The sequence below is a fragment of the Otolemur garnettii genome, unplaced genomic scaffold, assembly GCF_000181295.1.
Source record: "Otolemur garnettii isolate 467f Iridium unplaced genomic scaffold, OtoGar3 scaffold00046, whole genome shotgun sequence".
NCBI classification, from domain to species: Eukaryota; Metazoa; Chordata; class Mammalia; order Primates; family Galagidae; genus Otolemur; species Otolemur garnettii.
In genome coordinates, this window is record NW_003852441.1 from 2,901,941 (window position 1) to 2,910,227 (window position 8,287).

The following is an 8,287-nucleotide window of genomic DNA, read 5'->3' on the forward strand; positions in this document are numbered from 1 at the left end:
CAGAGACCAAGTCTCACTTTGTCACCCTCAGTAGAGTGCCAGCTCACAGCAACCTCCAGCTCTTGGGCTTAGGCAATTCTCTTGCCTTAGCCTTCCGAGTAGCTGGGACTATAGCCTGCCACAACACCCTGTGGGGTGAATTCCCACATATATAGCCTGCCACAACACCCTGTGGGGTGAATTCCCACATACATAAAGCTAGCTAAATGAAAGGTGCTCTTTTAACTCCAGAAACTGAGCGAAAAGACTCATAAAAATTGTACATTTTGTCAAGGCCTAGCAACCTGGGAGAGCATGGTGGGGCCTGCAGGCAAGGTGTAACAACCTCCTGCATGGAACCCTGATAATGTAGTCAGTCAGCCTGCCAGATCCCATCTGTGCAGGAGACATGGCTCAAAGGTTGATGTGAGAGAAAACTCCATCATAAAAGCAGGGCACTTCCAAACCACAAGAAAACAGTCATTGAGCCTGTTTCTCTGAAACTTAATTGAGTACATGGAACAAAAAAAGATTACTTCCCTATTTGTCCTGACCTTTAACTTTGACAATGGAAGTCAGATAATGTAGGGTTGTTTTAGGTCTTTAGAGAGGAATAGCTTGAGGCTAGTCTTAAGATGGTTATCTTACTTTCTCGGACTTACTGTCTTTTCTATAGTTTAAGATAAGAATAGAGAATGTTAAGATTATTGATCATTGTGGTGTACATGATTAGTTTACTATAAAAGGTGATTGTGAATAAAGACATTTTGTTGTTTCTTGCTTTCATACAATTCTAGGAGTGAACTTGCACCCTCAGCCAAGCCGGCCAAGCCGGCCAAGCCGTCCTTGTCTCCCCGCAAGAAAGTACCACTCAACAAATGGCACAATCAACAACGCCCAGCTATTTTTTGTTGCAATTTGGCTGGGGTGGGGTTTAAGCCCATCACCCTCAGTATATGGGGCCAGTGCCCTACCCACTGAGCTACAGGTGCTGCCCATTGAACACTTTCTTAAGCTAACCTAACTTTCATAGATTAGACATGTACCATATGTGCATTCCAGTACACTTGGCCTAGTTCCTTATGTTGACCACCTCTGTATGCTGAACAGTTAGTTATAGTCCCTTGGCCAGTTAACTTACAGAGGTTTTATTGCATATCTTTTAGAATGACTCAATTAAATAACAGTGACAATAGCTAACACTGTGGATATGGAAAAACTGTATCTCTCAGACATGCATATGGGAATGCAAATGATATGACCATTCTGGAATATGGTTTGACATATATTTAAAAAACCAAAAATACAACAAAAACTACCATAGACCCAGTGATCATATTTCTGGACATTTATCAACAGTGAAAATTTAGGCTAACACACAACCTATACATGGATGTGTACTGCAGCTTTGTTTGTATTAGTCTCAAATTAGAAATATCCAAGATGTTCTTTAACGTAAGAATGGCTAAATAAGGCTTGCCATGGTGGCTCACACCTGTAATCCTAGCACTCTGGGAGGCTGAAGCAGGTGGACTGCCTGAGCTCACAGGTTTGAGACCAGCCTGAGCCAGAGAAAGACCTTGTCTCTAAAGTACTGGGTGTTGTGGCAGGCACCTCTAGTCTCAGCTACTAGGGAGGCTGAGGCAAGATTATTGCTTGAGCCCAAGAGTTTGAGGTTGCTGTGAGCTATGATGCCAGAGCACTCAACCAAGTGTGATAAAGTGAGACTCTGTCTCAAAAAAAAAGAAAGAAAAAAGAATGGTTGAATAAACTGGGACATATTCATAGCATGGACTATCACACAGCAGCAAAAAAGAACAGACCATTGATGCCTGCCACAAACTAGACAAATCTCCAGAAAAATCCAGTCTCAAAGATTGTAAGTCATGTGATTTCATCCATGTAACATTCTTGAAATGACAAAATTATAGAAATGGAGAACAGATTGGAGTTTGTAGGCATTGAGGAGAGTGTGGGGAATAGAGGGGTTGGCACAGCTGTAATGAGAGACTTGATTCTTGTTTGATGGAAATTCTCTAAATCCTCATTATATCACGTCAAATTTTGGTTGTGATACTGTCTTACATTTTTGCAATATTATACCACTGGGAGAATCTGGATAAAGCATACAGGGATCTTTATGTGTTATTATTGTGAATAATAACCTCAAGATACAATACCTAATTAAAAACCCATTTAATCAGATACCACAATTCCATCATTTATGAATTAAGGCATATTTTATTTAAGAAAAATTTGCAAATCCCTCTCTCTAATTTGACCTTTACTCAGTATGACCTTTATACTGTTGCCCAGTTGATTCCACCTTCCACATATTAAAAAAAGTAACTACTTCTACAAGAAGAAAAGGCATCTCCTGGGCGGCGCCCATAGGACAGTGGTTACAGAGCTGACCACATGCACCAAGGGTGGTGGGTTCAAACCCAACCCAGGCCAGCTAAACATCAATGACTACTGCAACAAAATAGCAAGGCGTTATGGCGGGTGCCTGTAGTCCCAGTTACTTGGGAGACAGAGGCAAGAGAATAGCTTAAGCCCAAAAGAGTTTGATGTTGCTGTGATGCCACGGCACTCTACCCAGGGTGACAGCTTGAGGCTCTGTCTCAAAAAAGAAAGGAAGAAAGAAAGAAAGAAAAAAAGGCCTCCCTGCTTCTTCAAGAGACCCCCCCAGTTCTCTTGTCCTAGGATTTAGGATTCAGGGTGTGAGGTGGGGACCCATAGTGAGATTCTATCTCAAAAAAGAAAAGAAAAGAAGATATCTCTCTGTCTCCCCTTTCCTTCTTCCCTCCTTTTCCTTTCTTCTTTCTTTTCTCAAGATTTCTTTAAAATCTTCTACACCTGAAGAGGTTAATGTAACTCCAATTTAGAACTAAGGCCCATAACAAACAAACAAACAAACAAACAAAAAACCCCCACAGCAACTCCCCTCTGGGCAAGGTGGAACCAGTCTATCAGAAGCAGACAAGCAACCCTCCTCTAGAAAGTCCTTAACAGTAAACAGCTCAGCCAATAGCAATCCCTTCCGACAAAACTCCGATTAAATTCCTCTATACACTTTAAAAACCTCCCCTCCCTTCACTTAGGGGTTGCTCCTCCACAGCTACGCTGTAGAGTGGAGTGACCCAGGCATTTGCTTGAATAAAGGCACTCTTTTGCTTTTACATGTGTGTATGGTGATCTCTCAGTGGCGATTTGGGTCCCAACACACCAGGCTTGGTGCCCATAACACAGTGGTTACCGCACCAGTCACACACACCAAGGGTGGCGGGTTTGAACCTGGTTCAGGTCTGCCAAACAACAATGACAACTGCAACAAAAAATAGCCGAGTGTTGTGGCGGGCGCTAGTAGTCCCAGCTACTTCTGAGGCTGAGGCAAGAGAATCGCTTGAGCCCAGTAGTTTGGGGTTGCTGTGAGCTGTGACACTACAGCACTCTACCAAGGGCAACATGGTGAGACTCTGTCTCCAAAAAAAAAAAAAAAAAAAGAGAGAGAGAGAGAGAGAGAGAACTACTGTACTCCTAGTGTGAGAGTTTTCTCCAATCTGCACCATCAACTCCTTGTGAGTCCCCACCTCACACCCTGAATCCTATGACAAGAGAACTGGGGGGTCTCTTGAAGAAGCAGGGAGGCCTTTCTTTCTTTCTTTCTTTCTTTTTTTTTTGTGACAGAGCCTCAATCTATCACCCTGGGTAGAGTGCTGTGGCATCACAGCTCACAGCAACTTCCAACTCCTGGGCTCAAGCAATTCTCCTGCCTCTGCCTCCCAAGTACCTGGGACTATAGGTGCCCACCACAAGGCCTGACTAATTTTTGCTTGCAGCCGTCATTGTTGTTTGGCGGGCCTGGGCTGGATTTGAACCTGCCAGCTCAGGTGTATGTGGCCAGTGCCTTAGTCGCTTGAGCCATAGGGCCCAAGCCAGGGAGGCCTTTCTTTTCAGTGACCAAAGAGAGTTGCTAGTACAATTCACATGCAGCTGCTGCACCGGCCCACACCTTAACTGACTCCTGTGGGAAGCCCAGCTTAGCCCATGCTACACCCCAGGGTCTCTCAAATCCTACAGACTGGATGCTGCCTCCAACTGGAGGTTGCAACCCCACTTGTGCCTCATCTGAAAACTTCTAAGGTGGGTTTGTATCACCTGCTGAGTGGAGGTATGGAGGAAGAAGAGCTCCCAGGAGGTGTTCACACAGCATCTCTGGGAAGCCCAGCTTCTGGGTTCTGTGCAGGCGTCAGATGTGGGAGCAGCATGGCTGGCAGGAAGCCAGGACTCTCGCACAGGCACAGGGACCTCTCTTAGTTTCTAGTCCAGCTGGGGCTTCAGGGTGTTTTTGCCATGCTGCTTCTCTGGGTGACTGGGTATGTAGTTTCCTGATTTACATCTCTGGGGCCTAATCCAGTTGCTATTTCCCTCCTCATGTTCCTCCAGAACCTTCACTGAGGCATTTCTTGAGCCCATGCATGGATCTTCTGGGTACCTCTCCAGATCTTTCTTTAGGTCCCTGCTTGGGTCTTTGTCCCCTCTGACCCTCTCAGAATCATCACCTTTTGCCTGCCTGCATGTAGGTTGTTCCAGGAATGAAGCCTCAGGTGGATGGTGGGGAAAGGGCTCCTGCTGGGCTGGCTGTGGTGGGAGGTGGGAAGAACAGGACCACTGTAGCTGCAACCACCAGGAAAAGGGAATGATGTAGTCAAAGCCTGAGATGGTCTCTGGGACAGTTCCCAGGGCTCTAGTCCTATCCCTTCCTCTTCTCTGGTGTTCCACTCCCAGGTGAGCCCCCTGGGGTCCCATCCCAGGCCCTGTTCAGAAGGAGCTCATTTATGGTCCCCAGGGATCCAGGGGGAATTGGTTCTCATTTGAGAAAATTTGGTTATTTGTCCCCTTTGGATTATGAGATGTTGGTTCTCATTTGAGAATCTGGTTCTCATTTAGATGGTTCCCATTTATTTGAAGGCCTTGACATTACTGTTTTGTAGTCTGTGCGAGTTTTATTTCAACATAGAGAAGCTCCATCTGAAAGCTCCTTGGCTGAATGGCCAATTTACATCTATAAGCCTACATCTAACAGGGAATGGTGTTATTGTAATCCAACGTATATGCTGGAGTGTGAAAAGTGGCTATACATAACACTTTAAATTATCACACTATCTCACAACTGGGATTATTTTGTCAAAGTCAGGTCAATGGGGCGAGATCCCATATATACATCTTTTATGGAATTGTGTAATAAAGAGGCTGAAAGTCCACAGAACTGAGGAGAATTAACCAGGTTGGATCTCATGAGCCCTTTACCCACTGTCCCATCCACCACTGGCCTTTGTGACACTTTGTTTTAATTAAACAGTCAGATTCCCCTGATCCACACAGGTTCTGAGTCAGCTGCTGGGTGCCACGTGGGGATCACAGTTCCAAGGATACAGAGGAGAAGGGACTGGTGAATGTGGCCCACTGTGCAGTGAGAGGGAAACAGGGAGCTGGGCTGGAACACCTGCTTCCTGACTGCACACCCCTAGGTGCACAAGTGGTGCAGTGGGAGGTGGCATCACCAGCCAGAGCTGGGACAATCCATGGGAAGATCCCACAAGCTCATGCTGATGGGACCCTTGCCAGAGGCCAGCAGCTGACCCAAAAAATGACCCTCACAGATCCAGAAACAGATGTGTGAACACAGAATGTCAAAATGCCTTTGAAAAGCTAAAGAAGAGTCTCATGACTTCCTCTGCTTAGGGGTTGCCTGACTCGCAGAAAGAAATTAAGTAACATGTAAAAGAAGAAATGGGCCCCGTGATCTCCATATAGATGCTGGGAGATGCCCCCTGGCCAGTGGCATGGTTGTCAAAGCCACTGAACACTACTTCGTAAAGATGACCTCCTGGCATACAGGCAGTGGCAGGTGCATGTGGATTGTCACTAGAGACAATGTCTACTCTCAATCTCACCAGCCTGTCACCAGCTGAAGAGGATGAGCCTCTGCAGTGAGACTGACTAGAGGTTCTGGAGGCTGTAAATTCCAGCAGGGTGATCTGTCAGGTCAGCCAATGCCAGATCCAAGTCGGGATCTTTTCACAGGCGGGAGCAGCTTAGAGCCCACAAAGGGCTGGCTGTGGCAAACACGATGCCACTTGGGACTTAGCCCAGGAAGCTCAGCTGATTACTCAGTTTAACCAGAGTTATCCAGAGGGAAAAAGGTTAACTCTCACATGGACTCTAGCATCTTAGTGATTGTACCTGCTAACGTGCGGCTGAAAGAAGGGGAGGGGTTCCCGATGGCAGGAAATAAGGACACTAGGAACGGCACTGATATACTGTAATATTGCCCCTGATATGGCCACGGCTGAGCCCAAGTGGGTGGCCACCATGCCCCATTGTCCTGGACACCAAAAAGGGGACCCTTATGCTACCAAAAGAAATCAAGCCACTGGCAGAGCTACTAAGGAGGCTGCTAAAGGTGATCTGTTCCTTGGGGCCTTGATACCCCAGCCAGATTTACATCCCTGTTAAACTAGAGACTGGGGCTCTGACATTTGGGATGATACAGCTAAGTGGAGACAGAATTCTCATGGTCTAATTCTCATATGTGAAACTTTGGTCCTGTGTCTTATGAGGTACCTACATACATACACACATTAGGGGTGGGAAGCCTTAATGAATTGGGTGGGACCTCATTTAAGAGAATCTACCACACTATTTATGCAACAAACTATTTACCAGTTTGAAACAATCCAAAAACAGATATGTGATCTGCTACAGAGGAATCCAACATGTGGGGACCCACCCTTTTGATGAATGAAAAAATTAATTTTACTCCCCCTCCTCTCCCTTCCCCTCCCTCTTCCCTCTCCCCATGTTCCTGGGCTAAAATTGGGTTATAGCTTTCCTATGAAAGCTATAAATTAGTTTCATAGTAGGGCTGAATACATTGGATACTTTTTCTTCTATTCTTGGGATACTTTGCTAAGAAGAATATTTTTCAGCTCCATCCATATAAACATGAAGGAGTGACCCTGACATCAACCCCCATCCGAGGAGCAGGAGATGGGATGGAAACTGAGAAGCCACCTAAATCTGTTGAAGTCACATCTGGAGTCCAATCTAGAAAGCATCACACCCGAATCCATGGAAGAAAGCTGTTCCATTAGGGAGTCCAGGAGTTCTTCAGTTAGGGAAAATTCTCACTGAAAAAGCAGTGGAGTCGAAGCTGTAAGAATATTAGTTCCCAAAGCTGCTATAACTTATGATATCCCCAACAAAAATGCAAAGGTTAAGTCAATGGGACATCATAAAGGAGAATGTCTTAGTCAGTCAGAGGGAGTTAAAGAACCTAACAAAGAACTCTCAGAGGTAAAGAATATATTAGAAAAGCTCAAGAACTCTGAAAGAAGTTTATTACAGGACAAAGAAGGTCTTTTGAATCAGCTCCGAGTACAGACAGAGGTAAATCGTGAGTTAAAAAAGTTGCTGGTGGCTTCTGTTGGTGATGATCTTCAGTATCACTTTGAACGTCTAGCCCGTGAGAAAAATCAGCTTATTTTAGAAAATGAAGCACTAGGTCGAAACACTGCTCAGCTTTCTGAACAGTTAGAACATATGTCAATACAGTGTGATGTATGAGGAAGTAAATTCCTTGCAAGCAGGGTAATGGCAGAGCAGCTTTACAGCATCAAACCCAAGATGCATACAGTGCCATACAAGATCTCTTGAGTGAATGTGAACAGTTTCGTCAGGAAATGATAGCCACCCAGAAGTTACTGGAGGAGCTCTTAGTCTCCTTGCAGTGGGGAAGACAGCAAACTTACTCCCCTAGTGCACAATCCCACAGCACAGCAGAACTAGCGTTAACAAGTCACAAATTGGCAAAAGCAGTAAATTCTCATCTTCTGGGAAATGTTGGTATTAGCAGTCAAAAAAAGATTCCATCAACAGTTGAATTCTGCAGCACCCCTGCTGAGAAAATGGCCGAAAATGGTTCTACGAATTTTAGATCCAGTTACGTGTACAGAGAGCGCATCTGATAATCCGTTTTTTGAGTCTTCACCAGCCACCTTCCTTGCTACAAAGAAAAATATTGGATGATTTCACCCCTATACTAGATATGAAAATATAACTTTCAATTGCTGTAATCACTGCCAGGGAGAATTTATTGCCCTTTAACATTCAATATGTTGGCAGCATGGTACAGGTACTTGCTTATTACCCAAGAGTTGTTACTATTTGAGGGCTGAGGTGCTTATAGTTCTAGAAGTACTATCACTTCCTATTTACAAAACATATATACCGGCTCGGCGCC

General features: G+C 45.0%; 1 pseudogene; it reads left to right on the top strand.

Moving 5' to 3' along the window:
• The first annotated feature begins 6,324 nt into the window (after window positions 1-6,324).
• On the top strand, window positions 6,325-8,210 carry LOC100945682 (annotated as a pseudogene).
• The last annotated feature ends 77 nt before the right edge of the window (window positions 8,211-8,287 follow it).